Source organism: Rhinolophus sinicus, linkage group LG13 (assembly GCF_036562045.2).
Source record: "Rhinolophus sinicus isolate RSC01 linkage group LG13, ASM3656204v1, whole genome shotgun sequence".
NCBI lineage: Eukaryota > Metazoa > Chordata > Mammalia > Chiroptera > Rhinolophidae > Rhinolophus > Rhinolophus sinicus.
Genome location: NC_133762.1, coordinates 2,441,181 through 2,461,503, shown reverse-complemented (window position 1 = coordinate 2,461,503; position 20,323 = coordinate 2,441,181). Strand labels below are relative to the sequence as shown.

Here is a 20,323-nt window from a genome sequence, read left to right as displayed (position 1 = left end):
AACAGGGAAGTGAGCCAGGGCCACATGGCCCCCAGGACAGGTAGTGGGCAGTGCCTTCCGTGGGGTCATTCAACAATGAAATGTGGAATGCTTAAAAAATCATTAGCAGGGAAAACAAAACAGAAGAAAAGATATGGGGGGTTCTTTAAAGAGATATAGCCAAATGCAACGTCGAAATGGACTGGGTCTTGGAATTTTTTAGACAAAAAATTATAAACAAGATGTTGCGTCTAACTGGGAAAATGTGAATTTGGGCTCTATATTAGATAGCATGTTAAGTGAATGCTATTGTTCTTAGGAGTGATAAGGTTTTGGTTTTATAAGAGAAATTTCAGGAGATACACACTTGCAATATACATTCAAGTGGCTCAAAAAAGAGTCATATATATATATATATATATATATATATATATATATATATATATAGAGAGAGAGAGAGAGAAAATGTGACAAAATTCTGAACACTGGTGATTCCTGGTGCAAGATATACGAGGTCAGACAATGAAGTTCGAGAACTTGTTGCAACGATGTTGCTCACCTTTTTTGATGTCAGAGGGATTATTCATTATGAATTTGTACCAACTGGATAAACAGTTTACTAAGTTTACTGAAACTTTACTGAAAAAGTTAGACAACCTGAACTTTTGCTAACAATTCATGGCTCTTGCATCACGACAATGCACCAGCTCACACGGCACTGTCTGTGAGGGAGGTTTTAGCCAGTAAACAAATAACTGTACTGGAACCACCTTCCCACTCACCTGATCTGGCCCCCAATGACTTCTTTCTTTACCTGAAGATAAAGGAGACATTGAAAAGAATGCATTTTTATGATATTCAGGACATCAAGGGTAATACGATAACAGCCCAGAAAGAAAGTTCCAAAATTGCTTTGAAGAGTGGACTAGGCACTGGCGTCAGTGCATAGCTTCCCAAGGGGAGTACTTCAAAGGTGACAGTAGTGATATTCAGCAGTGAGGTATGCAGCACTTTTTCTAGGATGAGTTCATGAACTTAATTGTCAGATCTCGTATAGTTACTATCTTTCAACTTTCCTGTAGATTTGAAAATATTCAGGACAAAGAGAATGCTGTGGGGGTTGTTCCACAGTTTTACACTTATGAATGGAGACATTCTATTCTGGTGCCAAAGACAATTTCTATATAAATGACCTCGTTTGTCTTGATTCAGTTTTAAAAAATTGGTTGAATTCAGTTAAACACACTTTGGGGGAATCTCACTGAAGCAATTATTACTTTGATGGAATTTTTCTCCTCTTCAGTAGCTGAGCTGGAAGTGTTACAATTTGGTTTTAACTTTCACATTTTTCAGAGGCACAGAGACCTGAGCTTCCAGGCGATTTCTCTGACGGGTCTCATGTTGATCTGCTTTCACACCCATGCAGACCGCATTAATAAACCATTTTCCTTTTTAAGACAGACAAGCTAATCAATCATCACTCTGCCCACAAAGCAGGCAGAAGCCTTGTTCACCCTCCTCAAGGCACATCTCTATGCAAAAATGATCAATTGTTTCATGTTGACCATGAGGATGGAATGAATTACTTATCCCCAGAGCAGGCTCTGGCAAACCTGCCCTTGCAGAGCTGATGCCAAAGCATCTATGAGATTAGAGGGCTCGAGAGGTGGACAGCAGAGCTAGACTTTCTGGGTTCAAATCTCAGTCCCCCTTCTCAGCAGTGTGACTTTGGATAAGCTATTTAACCTCTCTGTCTCTGTCCCCTCTTCTGAAAAAAATGGGGATAATAATAGTATTGATCTAATAGAGCTATTATGCAGCATTTAATATTTTAGAAGAACTTACAACAGGGCTTGGTACATAGGAAGCACCATATGTGTGTTTGTCAAAGAAGGTCCAACACCTGGGTTAATGCAAGGAATGTATTTATGAATAAACTCATGAGTGAATAAATGAATGAACCTTCACACACTAAGGTCCTTTTGGGGGCAAACACAGTTGTTTGCATTCATACAGGGAAGGTCTGAGGGCAGCTCTTCTCGTGCAGACTGCCCAGCGCTGCTCAGGGACGGCTGCCAGGGTGCAGGGAGGAGGGGACAGAAACGAGGGGAACTGCTCAGGAGCTTCACAGAAATGGGCTGCAATATTTTTATTGACTATTATAGAAGTATCAGCTCATAGTGGATTGGAAATTGTTAAAAAAGTGGTCCTTCAGAACAGATAGCTTGAGAAGCCCTGTCTGGAGGGTCTCAGAAATCAAATTATACTCTTGAATGCAGTAAACCTCTAACATATGAGGTCAGACAATTAAGTTTGCGAACTCATCTTAGAAATGGTGCTGCATACCTCATTGGTGAATATCACTACGGTCACCTTCAAAGTACTCCTCTTGGGAAGCTATGCACTGATGCCAGCGCTTAGTCCACCCTTCAAAGCAATTCTGGAACTCTTTTTCTGGAATGGCCATCAGAGCTGTCATCGTATTACCATTGATGTCCTGAATGTCATCAAAATGTCTTCCTTTCAATATTTCCTTTATCTTTGGGTAAAGAAAGGAATCACTGGGGTCCAGGTCAGGTGAGTAGGGAGGGTGTTCCAATACAGTGATTTGTTTACTGGCTAAAAACTCCCTCACAGACAGTGCCGTGTGAGCTGGTGCATTGTCATGATGCAAGAGCCATTAATTGTTGGTGAAAAGTTCAGGTTGTCTAATTTTTTCACTCAGCCTTTTCAGCACTTCCAAATAGTCAACTTGGTTAACTGTTTGTGCAGTTGGTACAAATTCATAATGAATAACCCCTCTGATATGAAAAAAGGTTAGCAACATTGTTGCAACAAGTTTCTGAACTTAATAGTCAGAACTCAGTAGTATATTAAAGTTTTTGGCTACATTCATTGCTCATGTTGTAGTATTAGGAGAAAGAGCATTTAGAGAAACAAGCTGAGTAGATTTAAGGGAACAGGAATCATGTTAGGAATATAAGAAAAGAGCAGGAAACCAGCTGGCCTTATAGGTACCAAGTACAGGGACCAAAGAAAATGACTCTTTAAAAACACTGAAATATTTCTCATATCCCTACTACCTCCCACTGATTTTCACTTTTGTTAGTGATTTTCTATTTAGCTATTCCTGATTTCTTTGAGATACTTAGCATAAAATCATTTGAAATAATAGGTTGTGTGTATGCGTGTAGAAGAGCAAAGAAAGTGGGAGCTGAGGGCTTTGTTCTCAGTCATTAGGGAGAGAGAAGCTCCTTGTCCTGAATTAAGTGGGAAGACATAGATTTGAGGAGAAAAAGGGAACAGAGAAGATAAAATTCCTCCTACTGGGTGGCTGGATGGTTCAGTTGGTTAGAGCGCGAGCTCTGAACGACAGCGTTGCCGGTTTGATTCCCACATGGGCCAGTGAACTGCGCCCTCCACAACTAGATTGAAGACAATGAGCTGCAACTGAGCTTCCGGAGGGGCAGCCAGATGGCTCAGTTGGTTAGATCGCGAGCTCTCAACAACAAGGTTGCCAGTTCAATTCCCACATGGGATGGTGGGCTGCACCCCCTGCAACTAAAGATTGAAAACGGCAATTGGACTTGGAGCTGAGCTGCGCCCTCCACAACTAGATTGAAGGACAACGACTCAGAGCTGATGGGCCCTGGAGAAACACATTGTTCCCCAATAAAAATTTATAGAAAACAAAAAACAAAAACAAACAAAATTCCTCCTACCAATCCTTTGAGATGTATATCCAACTTGGAAATAAAGTGTGGCAAATCCCTAATGACCAAAAAATAAATATGGAATGGAAATCAGAACTAGGCACCAACCCTGCCACTGCCTGTGGGTGGAGACACTGTGCCTGACCTGTGATGTGGAGAATTGGGGCTGGGAATCCCTCCCTCCTTCACATTAAGTCAGGGCCCTCAAGAACTCTCCCTTGAGTGCAAGGATTATAAGTAATTTTCCTCCTGGCAAAGGAAGCTGAGTTCTAGACTGGGCTTGGCAGAGGAATAAAAACCCCAAAACAACTTCTCCTGGAAATGCTGTAACTATTGACGTGGCTCTGATGTGAGTTAAAATTGATTTGTGGCTTGGAACCCTTAAGCCAAGAAATTAACATAAAAATTGGTTATAGGATGGTAATTTCCCTTGGGAATCTGGCATAAACAAATACATATATCTCTCAGCATAGTGGAGAAACACTCAACACAGGCCACACAAGATCCCCACAGATAATTTCCTGCTCACAACCCCAAATTACAAACCCAACAGGACAGAAGCCATCACGAGTGAGAATAATAGACACAAAAGCTGCAGTTCATAGATACCTACTATGACCTCAGGCTAAATACTGTCAGCTAGAAATGACAAATAAGTTCGTTTAAAATGTTTAGAAGGCATAAAAAAAAAAAGAGAGAAAACACAACTAAAGCATAAGAGGCAGACGTGGAACCAAAAATAGAATTTAAAAATGAAAGACAATAAAAAGGTAATTAAAATGAAAAACTCAGAATCAGTTTAATATCAGATTAGACATTGTTGAAGAAAAAAATACACTTGAAGATAAGTCAGAAGAAATCCAGAATGTGACTAAAAGGGGAAAAAAAGAGACTGAAAATACATAAGAGAGACATAAAGCGCAGACTGAAAGGTCTAACACTGTCTGATCGAAAATCAGAAAGAATGAGGCAGAGGCAACACTGAAGAGATCCTGACTGAGGACTTTTCAAAATAAATATGTAAAAATAAATTCACAGATTTAATAAGTCTAGAATAGTCCAAGCAAGAAAAATAACATTAATTTATTCCTTCATGCATCTCAGTGAAACTGCAGAATATAAAAGAGAAAAGTTCTTAAAGCGGAGTTAAAAAAAAAATATCTTCAAAGGGGTGGCAGACTGACAGTTAACTTCTCAAAAGAAACAATAGAAGTCAGACGCCAATGGAAAAATAAATTCAATGTGCTGAATGAAAATAACTGGCAACCAAGGATACTGTGTCCAGAAAAAATGTTTTTCAAAAATGGGGTTAAAACAAAGACATTTTAAGATTAATAAAGACTGAAGGAATAAAATCAGCACACACTCACCGAAGGAAATTGTAAAGGATGAACTTCAAACAGAAGGAAGGTCTGATTGCAGGAAGAAATTAAGAGAAACAAAAATGGTAAATATATGGGTAAATATCAATGAACACTGATTGTATCAAACAATAATAATAATGTCTGATGAGATTAAAAGAACTGGAATAAGTGACAACATAAATCAGGTAGGGGGGGTGAATAAAATTAAACTATTTTAAGGTCCTTGTGTTATCCGGTTATAGGCTAAGATGTTGAATAATTAGGGCTGTGATTTGCATGCATGTTATATTTTTTAGGGTAACCTCTCAATATTGGAAAGAGTGTATTCAAAACTAGCAGAGGAAAAACTAAAATATATTCAAAATATTCAATTGATTTAAAAGAGGGCTTATAAGGAGAGAAAACCCCTCACACAAAACAGAGACTAATAGTAGTTACATTAAAATTAAATGCATTTGTTAAAAGACAAAAGTTGTCAAACTGATTTTAAGAATTAATTGCCATCAGGCCTGCAACTAAACAAAACTGAAATTATACCATACCATCATGGTATAACAAGTCTCAATTTGTGTGCACCCAATAACATAGCTTCAATGTATAGAAACCAAAAGTTGATAGAATTAAAGGGGAAATGGAGAAACTCACAGCCATAGGGGAGACTTTAACACACCCCTTTCAATAGCTGGTAGAAAAGTAGACAAAAACTCAAAGATAGAGAAGATCTGAACAACATCACCAACAAACTATCGAATTAACATATAAAAATACTACATCTGAGGACAGAATTAAAATTTTTCAAGTACAGAAGGAATATTTATCAAACTTCATATACTGGACCATAAAGCAGCCTCAGCAAGTTTTAATGTCTGAAATTACTCATTGTATATTCTCTGACTACAGAAAAATTAAACTAGGAAAAAAACTCCTAGAAAATCCCCTTTTCATGGACATTAAGAAATATACTTCCAAATAATCTATGAATTGAAGACAAACTTACAAGAGAAATTAGAAAATGTTTAAAATTAACTGATAAAGAAGAATAACCAATAAAAAACTCCCCCACCCCCAAAAAAGAAAGATTTAGCTAAAACAACACCTAGAAAGACATTTAGGGCTTTATAGCACTTATAGCATTATAGCACTCTGCCAAAGAAGATACAATGACATAATCTTCAATCCAACATATCTAACCAAAGGAAGAAAATAGAAAAGTAAAGGTAAGAGCAGAAGTTAATGAAACAGGAAAGAGATGTGCAATGAAAAAGCCAGTAGAGGCTAAAATAGGTTCTTTGAATACATTAATAAAATTTATAAGTCCCTAGGAACATTATTAATGAAAACCGAAGGAAATTACAAAGCATCAACATTGGAAATGAAAAAGAGGCCATCATCACAGATCCCATAGATATTCAAAAACAATAAGAGTAAACACCCAAAATATGACAACTTAGATGAAATAGATAAATTCCTCAGAAACATTGCAAAATGACATAAAAAGAAACAGAAGGTCTAAATAGTCCAAAACCTTTTAAAGAAATTGAATCTGTAATTTAAAAAAATCACCTACAAAACACAACCTTACGATAACATGGCTTTACTGTGAATTTTCCCAATCATTTAAAGAAGATATAACATCAGTCATATAGAAACTCTTTCATAGACAAGAAACAGAGAAGAGACTTTGTAAGTCTTTATATGAGGCCAGAATAATCTTTGTGCCCAAACCTAATGTGGACATTACAGGAAATGAAAGATCATCATCTCTCACGAACATAGATGCTAACATACTAGCAAATAAAACTGGGTCACACACACACACACACACACACATATACATATACATATACATACATATACATATACATATACATATACATACATACATACATACATACATATATATATATATATATATATATATATATATATATACACACACACACACACATATACACACACATCTACCATATTTCCCCGAAAATAAAACCTAGCCGGACAATCAACTCTAATGCATCTTCTAGAGCAAAAATTAATATAAGACTGGGTCTTATATTATATAAGATATAATATACATATATATGTCTAAATAGGACATATACATACATATATATGTCTAAATAGGATTTATTCCAGGAATGTAAGAGTGGGTAAACATTTGAAAATCAATCTAATCCACCAATGTACAGAAGCAAAGGAGAAAAAATCATATGATTATTTCAACAGGTGCAGGAAAAGCATTTGAAATTTTCAACACCATTCATGAAAGAAAATAAACTTAGCAAACTAGAAGGTAACTGCCTCAATCTGATATAAAGTATCTACAAAAATCTTACAGCTAAGATCACATTTAGTTGTGAAAAGGGCAAGCTTTTCTTTGAGACTGGAAACTAGTCAAGGATGTCTGCTATTAATTACCTCTGCAATTCAAAACTGTCCTGGAAGGCCTAGCCATGCACAAGATGTCGGGGGGCGGGGGGAGAAGGATAAGAAAAAACCCACAAGGATTGGAAAGGAAAATATAAAATTATCATTCTTTGCAGTTTATTGATTATGAAACTAGAAAGTCCAAAAGAATCCACAAATTACTAGAATTTGTAAGTAAATTTAGGAAGGTTCCAGAGTACAAGGTCAATAAATAAAAGTCAATTGTATTTCTATATTTCAGCTCGCATTTTAAAAAAATTGTTGTTTATAATGTCAAGAAACACATAAAATGTATAGAGATCAATTTAATTAATAACTTCCAAGACCTTTACTTTGAACACTACAAAATATTTGTAAGAGAAACTAAGGAACATACCATGTCCGTGGACTAGAAGATTTAATATTGAAGATAGCAATTGTCTTGCAATTGATGTATTAATTGATATGGAATTGACGTATATAGATTCCATATAAAGTATATAATTAATCTATGTACTTCCATATAAGTTAATATGTATGGAAATGCAAAAGGGGACAATAGTGAAAACAAATCTTTTTTTCCCCCCATGGGAAGTATTTTTTATTTGCACGTGAATGGAATGAAGGCATTAGCCACGTGGTCATCTGAGGCAGGACCCTGAGAAGGGCTTGCTTGGTGTGTCTGGGGGCAGCGGCCAGGCTGGAGACTCAGGTGAAGAAGATGGAGTCCAGAGGTATCTGGGGCCACATCACCTGCCTAGTGGCCTGGCCTGATTCATCTATTCCCTATTCTCTGCTAATGGAGGGGCTGACTCATTTCCCCCTCCTCACGTAGACTGGCCAGCTTATGCCTATTTTCCTGGACTAAGTATCAATCGTATCCCCTTTCCCTTTCCTAAGTGTTTAGGTTTGGATAATGTTATTTGATTATCTTACTCTCACTTCCCTTCAATTTCCATCTATCAAAATCTTCTCCTTCAAATGTCACCTGCTTATGAGGCCTTTTCTGACCCTCTCCACTGCCTGGGATCTATTCCTTTCCAAAACCATATCATCCTTCTTCTTTCTGCTCTGGGTCTCCTGGGTATAGTTATTTATAGTCTTGTCTTCTTCCCTCTAGGGTTTTTGAACACAGAGCTGAACTTTACCACATGCAACTAAAGTGCCCTGCACAGAAGTGAATACCCAATACCTGTGATTGAGTGATAACTGACTGACTGACCGACTAGAAGTTCAACAGGAGGATCCATGACCAATATGAGGAGTTTGAGATCCATGAGTCTGGGTATCATTTCTTCATAAAATTTTTAGAAAATGGTGAAATTTTCTCCCAAATCATTAAGTGGAGGATGAAGACAAACCTTAAGGAGAAAAATGAAGCTGGAGGGCTTACATTAAAATGTATAAAACTGTGGTTATTTTGTTCCAAGGACAAATAAATCAGTGGAATAGATTAAAGTTTAGAATCAGACCCACACAGATACAGTTCCCAGCTTTATCTCAAAGGTGACACTGCAGTATAATGAGAAAGGATGGTTTCACTAAATGGTACCGGGTCAGGTGGATAAATATATGGGAAAACGGATTTTCACCACATGTTACACCATATATAAAAATCATTTTAAGGTAGATTGCAGATTTAAGTGTGAAAAGCAGGAGGCTTTATCTTCAGATCTTGGGGTAGGCAAAAATTTATTAAACTGAAATAGAAGCTCTCAAAATAAACGGTAAAAAGTAAATGGAAAAAATGGTAAACTGAACTATTTTGAAATTAAGATTGTTCCTCAAAGCGTATCGGTCAGAAAATGAAAAGGCAACCCAGTGAGTGGGTGAAGATATTTGTAATGTGTATCTACAAAGGACTCATATCTGAAATGTTTATTAGGGCATTCGCACAAATCAACAAAGATGAATGTGAAAAATGGACAAAGCAACAACAACAAAAACGAAAACCTTGAAAAGGCACCAAGAAAGAGGATATCCAAATGTCCAGTAACATGAAAAGGTACCTGACTAAGGGGGGTGGGGGGTGGGGGGTGGGAGATGAGGGTAAGGGGGATCGAATATATGGTGATGGAAGGAGAACTGACTCTGGGTGATGAACACACAATGGGATTTATAGATGATGTAATACAGAATTGTACACCTGAAATCTATGTAATTTTACTAACAATTGTCACCCCAATAAATTTAATAAAGTAAAATTTAAAAAAAAATTCTTCTTTCAATGGCAAAAAAAAAAAGAAAAGAAAAAAGACCACAACACTTCCAACACAATGACTACAATGACAAGACAGAAACATGGAGCAGCCAGAACTCCTGACAGGGGAAGAGCAAATTGGTACATTCACTGATCACTGCAATAAAGCAGAACATAAGAAGATCCTACGAGCCAGCAATAACCACTCCCGGGTCTATGTCTTCAGAAATATATTCATGTGTTCAAAACATGTACAAGAATGCCCATAGCAGCATTCTTTTTTATTTATTTATTTTATTTTTAAATTGAGGTAATATTGATTTATAACATTATAATAATTTTCAGGTGTGCAACATTATAATTTGGTATCTGTATACAACATACGGCATGCTCACCACCAACAGTCTAGTTTCCATCCTCACCATACATTTGACCCCCTTTATCCATTGTGCCCTCCCTCCACACCCCTTCCCCATCTGTTGTCCATATCTATGAATCTGTTTTTTTTGTTTGTTTTTTTACACCCCTCACAAAGTGATAATCCCCCTCCCCAATCTACTACCCCTCTGACATCTTATATAGAGAATGCCATTGACTATCTCCCTTATGCTCTACTCCACCCCCCGTGACTATATATGTATGTGTGTGTGTGTGTATATAAAAAAAGTATATATATATATATATACATACATATACATATATATACTTTTTTTTTCCTTATAGTTGACATACACTATTATTCAGCTTCAGGTATACAGCGCAGTGGTCAGGCATCTACACAGTCTATGACGTGATCCCCCTGATAAGTCCAGTGCCCATCTGGCACCTTACAGGATCTTTACAACATTGTTGATTATATCCCTAATACTGTATTTCACATCTCCAATCACTGTATTGTGTCTACTAATTCGCTCTTTGGGTGGAGGGGATGGGGGAGAAGGTGAAGAGATTAGAAAGCATTATTTATAATATTCAAAAACTGGAAAGGACCCAAATGCTGAGGACTGAGTGTGTCCCCACCAGGTTTCTGTGCCGAAACCCTGAGCCCCCGTGTGGCTATATTTGGAGATGAGGCCTCTAATCACCTGTAAGGAGGTGATCCAGGCTGAATGAGGGCATAAGGGTGGGGCTCTGATCTGACAGGGTTAGTCCTTATGAGAGACACCAGAGAGGGTGTTCTCTGTCTGCATACTCACTGAGAAAGGCCATGCGAGGACACAGCCAGAAGGTGGCCATCCACAAGCCAGGGAGCGAGCCCTCACCAGACAGTGAATCAGCCAACACCTTGAGCTGGGGCTTCTGGCCTCAGAACCGTGAGGAAATAAATTCCTGTTGTTTAGCCATCCCATCTATGGGGTTATGACCACCTGGACTGACAGTGCACCAAGCGTCCATCAGCAATATAAAGGGCAAATAATTTGTAGTGTGTGTGTACATTACAATACCATGCAGCCGTGAGAATAAGAATGGGCTATAATTACACTTGACAATGTGGATGAATCTCACAAGCCTGATATTAAATGAAAGAACCCAGTGTAACCCATTCACGATTCCACTTCAAAAAGAGGCCAAATAAGTCTACTGCTAGATGTCAGTTTTCTTGATCTGAATGTCTGGATTTGCGTCCTTATTATAAGAAAGATTCCATTTTGCAGTCACAGTTTGCCCACTTTTCTGTATGCGTGTTATGTTTCAATAAAGAGTTAAAGTAACAAAAGGGTGATGGGCCCAGCTCCGGAGACTACCATGTGGGAGAGACAGCTGGAAGCTGCTGGATGCGAGGCCTTCGGAAAACCCCAATTTGCAAAAAGTTTTCCATTCCATATTATTTCCCTCATAAAATGCAGAAGAATATTTCTGAAATATTGAAGGGGCACCTCAGATGCTTACTGAGTCTAAAAACACAAGGCTACGTCATAAAACCACTAACATATATTCTGTCCTAAAATATACCGCAACATCACAACTTTCTTATTTCTACAGAGAATTGTTGATAGATTGGCGTATTATAGATCTAAGCCACTGTCAATTTTATTTTACTGGCTTCGTTTTGTTTTTTTTTCTTTCTTCTTTTTGTTGTTCCGCTTGGGTGATCTCTGCTAACTTGTCTCCTAAGTCGCTGATTCGATCCTCATTTAACCGACTGGTAATTCCTTCAAGTGTGTTCTTTATTTCAGTTATCGTGTTCTTTAGTTCTAACTGGTTGTTCTTTATAATTTCTCTATCCTTTCTTATGTCGTCACAAAGCTCCTTAAACATTCTTATCATCAGTGTTCTGAACTCTGTCTCTGATAGGTTGGTTACCTCTATTTCATTTGGTTCCAATTCTGGACATTTCTTCTGTTCTTTTATTTGGGACATGTCTCTTTGTGTCCCCATTCCTGCTGACTCTCTGTGTTTGCTTCAATGTGTTAGGTAGATCCCCTCGGGTTCTTGGTTTTGCTTGGTTGTCTTATGTAGTGTGTGTCCTTTATATTTGACTTGCACCACTTCCATATTCTCCTATGCGTGTGTTCCAAAGGTGACCCTTGTGTTGTGTATATTGTCCTGTTAAAGTTGAGCTTTAATTGCTTTTGGCTTGTCAGTAGGTGGGATTGATCCTAGGCTGACAAGTTGTGAGACTTAGCTCTGCCCACGGTGGATGATCTGCTATGTGAGGGTTGACCATTCAAATGAGGCTTAGCCCCTATGTGCCTGTAGAGAATTCCCTCTGGGTGTGCCACTTGTAGGTCAAACCCGATAATACTCTGGTTTGGTCTGGAGTTGGAGTCTGGGTGTGTTGAATATTGTGACTCTTGGGCTGGGCCCTGGTGTAGGGCAATTTCAGAACAAAGCAAATCACCAAGCAGAACAACAACAACAAAGAAAAAACCAAATACACTCACGTGTATAAACAACCAATAACCCACACTCAACACAGGCAAAAATATAAAAGATACGAAAACAAAACAAAACAAAAAAAGCAGCGCCAGTCTTGGCTTAAGCCCACCAAGTAATCTCCAGGCCGTCCTCTGCTGTACCAAAGAGTCCTCTGCGTATTGTTCAGGCAGAGCCGGTCACCTTGTGCCCAGAGTGACCCTGGGACTGCAGTCCTAGATGAGTGGGGCTATGGGGTCTGGATGGTAGTTTCTACAAAGTCAGTGCAGTTTCTGTTCTTGCCTGCACAGATGCACACTGAGAGTAACACAACCAGCCCTGTGCCCAGGTCTCCTGAGTCTTAGGGCACTTCTTCCGTGTGTGTGTGTATGTGTGTGTGTGTGTGTGTGGAGGGTTCGAGATTTCTGAGCTGCTGAAAGCCCAGAGCTGTGTCTGTCTGCCGCCTACTGCTGACCCCTGGGGATGTCTCCGCAGTTGTAATTGCCCTGCCCTAGGCAGGCCAGGAACAGAGGGGCTGGGGATGGAGGGGTCTTCTCTCTCCCAGCCCAGCAGTGTCACACTCTTCCCAGTCTCTTCCCTGGGTCACAGCAGCTGCATACCAGGTAGGTCCTCCCAGATCCTGAGTGCTTCTGCTCCTCTGTAATCTGACACTACTCCTCAGCTCAGGGGCCAGCTTGAGTCTCTGGAAGGGCAGGGGCAGGATTGGGAGAGTCAGGGGAGGGGCCCAGGTATGGTGTTTATATCCTTTGTCTACCCAGCTGGAGGTCCCAGCTGAGGTTACTGCCTCAAAACCGCTGGATATGCTGCTCTCTGGGCGGCAGAGATCAGCTGTGGGACACAGGGAAAGAGCCCACCTCCTGGCTCTTGTGCTCTCTGTTCCGTCCTGGGACCCCCTGCATCTCCGCAGCCGGGGATGCCAGCCACGTCTCCACTCCGCTCCCTTCCCTCTTCTCCTGCTTGCCCAGTTTGCCCACCTTCAAGTTATCCTCTTACGTGTCTCTCAGCAGTTCTGTGTGATGAGCAGAGTCCTTTGATGGGTTATAGACGTTCAATTTGTGGTAAGTTCCGGAGGAGAACTCAAGAAGACCACCTCGCTGCTGCCATTCCTATGACATCACCAAGAATCTCTACCGCTTCTTAAGTCATCTAAAAGTTCCATTTTCTAACCATTCCTGAGACACCCCCCTTTCTTTCTTTTCATGTCTAATATTTGGATTAACAAATGGAATCCTTTTTAGTGCTATTGCTTTTTTTCCCACACAAACAAAAATGAGACCCGTGACAATGCAAATGTGACTCAATGAATATATTTTTATCATAGGAGATCTGTTCTGCCTGATTTATCACATGAGCTTCATTTATGACTATATGTTATGGGACAGTCACCATGTGTCAGATGAGAAGTGTTAAATGCACAGATCGGGGCCCCTTCACTCTGCCTCCTGTGTGATGTTTTCTCTCAGCAACATGACCCCCTATGACCACCTGACTTCATTACGTGGCTGCTCCAAGAGCGTTCCCTTGGAGATTTTCTCTGGTATTGGTAATTTCCTCTTTTAAGAAAACCAAGAAATTATGCAGCTAGGATTTGGAATGGGAAATTCAGCAGAAAATAGCCTGATGGAAAGGGGGACTGTTCCCCCCAAGGTGCTGAGCTGAGCTGAGGGGGTATCGTGGGCCGGGAGGGTGGGAGACACCCAGAGTGGGGCTCTGATGGCTTTGCTGTTTTGGGGGAACTACGGTGACCTCTCTGCTTCTCAGAACACCCCTCCCCGCCCCGGTCCTTATCTGTAGAGAGATCATGCGAGACGCTGATGTGAGATGGGGAGGTAGTTAACGCCACACAAGGTACCTGACGGCCATCACCCCCGCAAGCTCAGCACCACAGTGCCTCCCCCTCCCCACTCTGATGACATGTCTTGTGACAGAGCCCAACGTCAAGGCACGGTTTCCTCCAAGGGTTCAAATACACGTTGTTTGACATCTAAAAGAGTCGAATTCAACCCAAACACATACTCTGCCTCTAGCCCTGGCCTCCTGCGACATAGCGGTCCAAGTGACATGGCTAAGCGTGGTACCTCCGGGAGCTGGGAAAACGCTCTGGACTACAATATATTCCAAATGGTTTAATCCCTCATTCGGATCTTAAGCCTTGTGCTCGGTCCCATTCTACGTGTCCTCATACACCGCCCCACATCACGCGGGCGCTGTCTCACACATACGGCCCCCCTGTGTCCTGTGGGTCCTGGGGCAGGGCCCTCTCCTCTGTGCCGAGCAGGGCTCAGGGGGGTTGACCTTGCACTGAGTTCAACCCAGCGGCCCAGGCCTCCTCTGTGCTGGTGGCAGGAGGGGCAGCAGAATGACCTAGAGAAAGTGTGGCCCTCTGACCTTGAGGAAGACAGTGGCATTGTGTCCCACGCACAACACAGCCTGTCACACCAGGTCAGATGGGGCCCTACCCCGTGAGAGGACAGACGCCACGACTTTCAGATGCCCCTGTAGTGTGCTTCCATCGGCCCCCAGAAGATAGATTTCTTTTCTGTCCTGCTCACCTCACCTCCCCAGTGTAAATGGGGCGACCTCCCCCCAATTATTAAAGGCCTTCCAAACTCCTCAGCTCCCTGAGGCATCCCATAAAACAGGGAGGCACCCAAAATGTCAGGGTGGGGGCGCCATTTTATATGACTTAGATAATGCTCTTGCCGCAATTCTTATGTCCCCTTCCTCTTTCTGCTTGCCACTGTGGTCACCTTCTACAACAGATGCCACAGGCTTGGCCACTAGTGGCCAGGCACAGTCATCCTTGGAAGCCAGCACGTGTGTCAGAAAATACCTCATTATCTTTAAAAACTGAAACAGCAATTGAGCACGTCTGCTTCGCATCTGTCTCAGAGTGGGGACGCCATGAGGCCACGCAGAATGAGACTGAGTCTGGTTCACAGCAAGCCCCAAGCTACCCTCCTTCTGGGGGTCAAGGTCACGCTGGGACCCGGAACCCAGGAGAGGAGCCCTCCCTGGGGTGTAAGCCCCCTGGCATAGCCAGGCATCGCCAGACGTCATCTTTCATTTAGAAGAAATCTGTACACCTAGAAAATCTTTCCAGGTCTGCGAATGAATACCATTTTAAACAGGGCACCCTCCCTGAACATGTCTTTCCTTCATTCACATTTCTTACGGGGAATTTATCATTTTCTAAATCTCAGTCCAGCCCACACGTTCAGTCCCTCTTTGCATGTGATCAAATCACGGCAAAACCTCATTACGTGGCTGGGGGGATGGAAGGGAAGGCTTTGTGGCTGGATTTAGCTGGGCTTCCAGAACTCACGACTCCCCAGTTGAGAGCATTCCTGCGGTTGGAACCAGGCGTGCCCACCTGGGCTGATGACCCAGCTCGGCTTTGTGCCAGCACTTTCCAGCCTCTGGAGAACCAAAAATGGCCCAGGGCTATTCTAACATGTCCAGCCAGACCCAGTAAGGGACGCTGGAGACAAAGCCATTCTCCGCGTGGGCAGTGTGGTTCAAGTTCTTAGAACAAAAACTTGGGCTCCTGCAGAGAAGAATCAGGTGAACCCCATCAAGGAGGCTGGTGGCGTTATGGGTGAGGAGTTGTTAGTCACTTATTCTGCCTTTTGCAAGCAACGGTCCTCTGATTCATACCTGACAATGGGACCACTTCACTGGAGCTTTGTAACAGATGGTTACCACACAGTTTAAAATAAGATGTCATTTCGCTCATCACCTGCTAAGACAAAATGTGACAATTCTCTATGAGGAAGATGAGCTCTTTCTTGCCCTAAACGTGCCCCTGTGATTCCATGTAACGTCACCGCTCTTCTGGAGGGACCCACCCACCCACGGCCACTGATCCCCCTTCCTCGGGCATCACTGTGCCTCACACGTCTTTCCGCGAGTCCCTCCCACGGAACTGCAATGCTTCGCTCCGGGTCTGTCCGTGTTCCAGACTCCCTCAGCCAACTGGTCCCCAACACTGCAGAGCTGTGTTGGGGGCGTGGCTGGAGGTGCCTATGGTGAGCTCATCCCCTCCCACAGATGCCACCTACCACTGCGAACTCCCACATTACATCCGGAGCCCAGACGGCTCCCGAACTCCAGACTCACATGTTCAGCTGGACGTAAGGCCCCAAGGGTCACCGGGATCTCAGCCTCTGCCTGTGCTCCTGGCCTCTCCACTGCCCCCCAAGCCTGCCCCTCCTCCAGGGGTCTACAGCCCCACACAGCACCACCATGTACCCGCACGCTATGGGCAGTGTTCTCGGGGTCATGCTTAGCTCTTCTCTCCCTGCCACGGTCCCCACCAAACCCAAGTACCGGAGGCCCACCTTCAAAACAGATGTCACCTCAATAGCCGGCTGCTTCTTGTCACTCCCACTGCTGCCCCCCCAGCCCTGGCCACCTGCCCCTCCTCTAGGACAGAGCAGACACCTCCTCCCTGCTCTCCCTGCCTCTTCTCTCACCTCCCTACAGTCCACCCTCCACAGAGCAGCCAGAAGGCGTCACATGTGAACCCAAAAGTGTCGCTCCCCAGCTCAGCACCCTCCTGGCTGCACGTCCTCTCTGCAGTTTTAAGCCCAAGGGCGCATGCTGGTTCCATAGACCCTGGCTGCCATCTGCTCCTTGAATAAGCCAAACCCCTGACACTGCTCCTCTGCCAGGACCACCCGTGTGGACGACCGTCCCTGCAGCGGTGTCCCTCCCACCTGCTTCTAACTCTCCACAGCAGTCCTGGCTGTCCCACGTCCTGGTCCTGGGTGTTGCACCTGTCGTGGTCTTCCTTCCCCCCCTAGAATTTAACCTCCATGAGGCCATGAGGGGAGGTGTTTCATCTGTGTGGTTTGCAGATACTCCCAGCACATGGACGGTCCTGGGTGTGAGCTTGGTGACTCTGTCATCCTAGCTGTCACACAGCTCTGATGTGAAGATGAAAGAAACCGAGGCTTGGGAGGGCCAGGTCGCTTGGCTGAATCCTCCCAGCTGACCTGGGACTTGGCCAGGTCGGGCTGACTCCCCAAACCTTCAGAACCTTCTGGCAGATTACCCTCCCAGGAGACAAGACTCAACAGCATGACTCAGACTCCCTAAGTGTTTTGTGACACCTACATTTCAATTTCCCGTGGACGCAGTGACTGCTACCGAAAGTCTGCCTCTGTCCTGTGACCGTGAACTTGCAGAAGCTCAGTGCACTGACTGCCCACAGCATGTGGGCTTCTGGATGGGGAACCAGGTGTACGTTTCAAACCTCCAGACCCGCGATCTCTGAGCCTTCTCACACGTGGACGCAGCAGGATGACCAGACAGAGAAACCATGAACTTGTGTTCTCCTCGCCAGGCGGACCAATAAAGGAGGAAAGGATTTCCTACCTCTCTCAGGAGGTCGGCGGTTGTCTGCCCTGCAGCTCTGGCCCTCCTGTTGTCCCCCGACTGGCATGGGTGGGAGATCGTTGTACCCTCCTGGATTTTAAGGCTTGAGGAGAACGGTGCTCCCCCATCTGTGGATTCTGTGGGAGGTGAAGACTGGCATCCCACCCGACACAGAGGCCCCTAAAAAGACAGGGCTGCCCACGTGCCTGGGGCAGGTGGCGGCCCCCAGGATGCCCCCGCTGGGCTGGGCACTGAGAGGGTGGAGCTGAGGCCCCGTGATGGGCAGCTGGACCATGGGCAACACTCATTGATGGAAAGCCATTGTTTTGCCAACAATGGTTTGGGACCATATGACCCTGGGTCCCAAGGGCAGGGAGGTCCCCCACTCCAAGGTCCCATGAAGAGATATGTCCTTCCAAGCACAGCTAGAATTGTCTCTTAAACAAGTGGATACTTTTTCCACTAAATATTTTTGGGACATCATTTCCATCTCCCATGTATACCGTCAGTGACATGGCATAGCAGGAGTTTATTTATCACGATCCTCAGCGCTAAGTTACTAAAAGGAGGAATTTACACTGACCAGCTTTCCCAAATTGCTGTCTCACGGTACAGCCCCGTTTCCCCCACAAAGTAAGAGCCGGGCCTGAGCGGCACGACCCAGCAGAAGGGAACAGGGCCTCTCCCCGTGGGCTGGGCTCCTCACCAGACAGGCTGGGGCCGGTGTGGGACTAGCTGGGGGGCCCTCCAGAATCTGGGCATGGAAAGGGCCTAAGGGATGGTGTCCTCTATGCCCCCTCTCATGTGCTTGAGGGCTGAGCAGAGAAAAGTTCAGAGAAATAACATGGATGGTGGGCTGGGCACTGAGCAAATGAATGCACTTTTGTTCCGCAGTCCTTCGTCGTTTATGAACTCCTCGTTTCCTTATGCAGGCACAAAACCCTGGTGACCGGGCTGTCACTCCGTCAGGAGTGGGCTCCTGAAGACGGGGTGGCCGGCCAGCTTCCCCAAAGCTTCCGGCAGCAGTGACAGGACTTCCCCCAGCGCTGGGAGGGGGACCCTGCTGTCCCTTCTCGCCATCCTCTTGGCATGTGACAAACAATGAGCTGTTGGTGAATTTAGCATCTTAATTCAGTAAATTCACTTTCTTAACAGGTGTTTTCAAAGGCCAGATGGTTGCAAATATGAGTCCGGAAGGTAAGATGTAAGTGGTAAAAATTCGTATGCGACAGATGGAAGAAACAACAGAACAGACATTCAAAGGCAGCACAGGATTTTCATGAGCAGGGTGGGGCTGGCGGAGAAGGCCGCCATGGTGGACTCTGCCTTAATCAGAACTCTGGCTTCAAATGAAGGGGCAGCGATTATCGGTGCTGTTAGCAATTGTTAGGCCCGAGCTCCAGAAAGATCTGCGCTGGTCAGAGCCTGGACCTGGGAAGACTGCAGTCGGACTATTTATTTCTCCAGCATCTTCTCTCTCCCCAAAGCCACACCCCGTCTCTCCTCCTCTGCCCCTTTGCCAGGCCCTGGAGGGGCCATGTCCCCGTGGGGCCAGCTTGGGGCACGGCACGCCGATGCTGCCGTCCTCACACCTTGCCCAGGCCTTGGCCAACAGCCCCTTCATGGAACCCTCTTGTCTCACTAGTTTTGGTGTGCCACCTATTTTTCCTTCCAGGATTGGTAGGAAATGACTGGTCTACCCAACAAGGTCAAGATCACACCAACCTGTAGATCCTCTCTACAAGGCTTGGTAGTGCTAGGCTATTTGAGCTGTGTGCCGGCCAAGAGCGAAGCTAAGCCCCATTCCTGCTGGCTGCAGGCCTGACGGGAGAGAGGCCACCCTGCTGTCCTGGGATGCTGCACACGGGAGCATCTCCACGGGCCAGGCCTTCGGCAGTGGAGACCCCACTCCACAACAGATGGAATCAGAGGGCTGATGTCTGAGTCGGAATGGGATGGCCTTGTTTTCCAGCCCCGACTAGGTGAGGCCACGCTCCAGGTACACTGAGAACCCAGCCACACGGGCCGGCGGGGCCACCACGGAAGATGCTCCCAGAGGCGCGTCTGAGATGCCCCAGCATGTGATTTTGCAAAGACTGAGCGTGTACATGACTATGAGTGAGACGGGTATTTGCTCTGTGTCGGAATGAACCTACAACTGTCTCAGGTTTGTTTTGAACTAATTTCTCCTTGGGGACTCGGACAAAGACAGTTTGACTTGCTCCCTGAACTTCTTTCTTATCAGGATGTCAGAAGAGACATCGAGGAGAAAGAGGAGACTGAAGTCAAGCTTTCTGTGTCCGCAGCCTGCAGGCGGGCAAGGCGGAGTGGGCAGGAGACTGGCAGCTACGCGAGGCACGGGTCACCTTAACACTAGAGCTCCATCGGGCTGGTACCCGTCCTCCCAG

The 20,323-nt window shown here is 44.3% G+C and overlaps 1 protein-coding gene across 1 annotated transcript in view; it reads right to left on the bottom strand.

Annotated features, from left to right (window-relative positions):
* The window catches only part of OTUD7A (OTU deubiquitinase 7A), a 211,626-nt gene that overhangs the window by 37,144 nt on the left and 154,159 nt on the right, over positions 1-20,323 (bottom strand).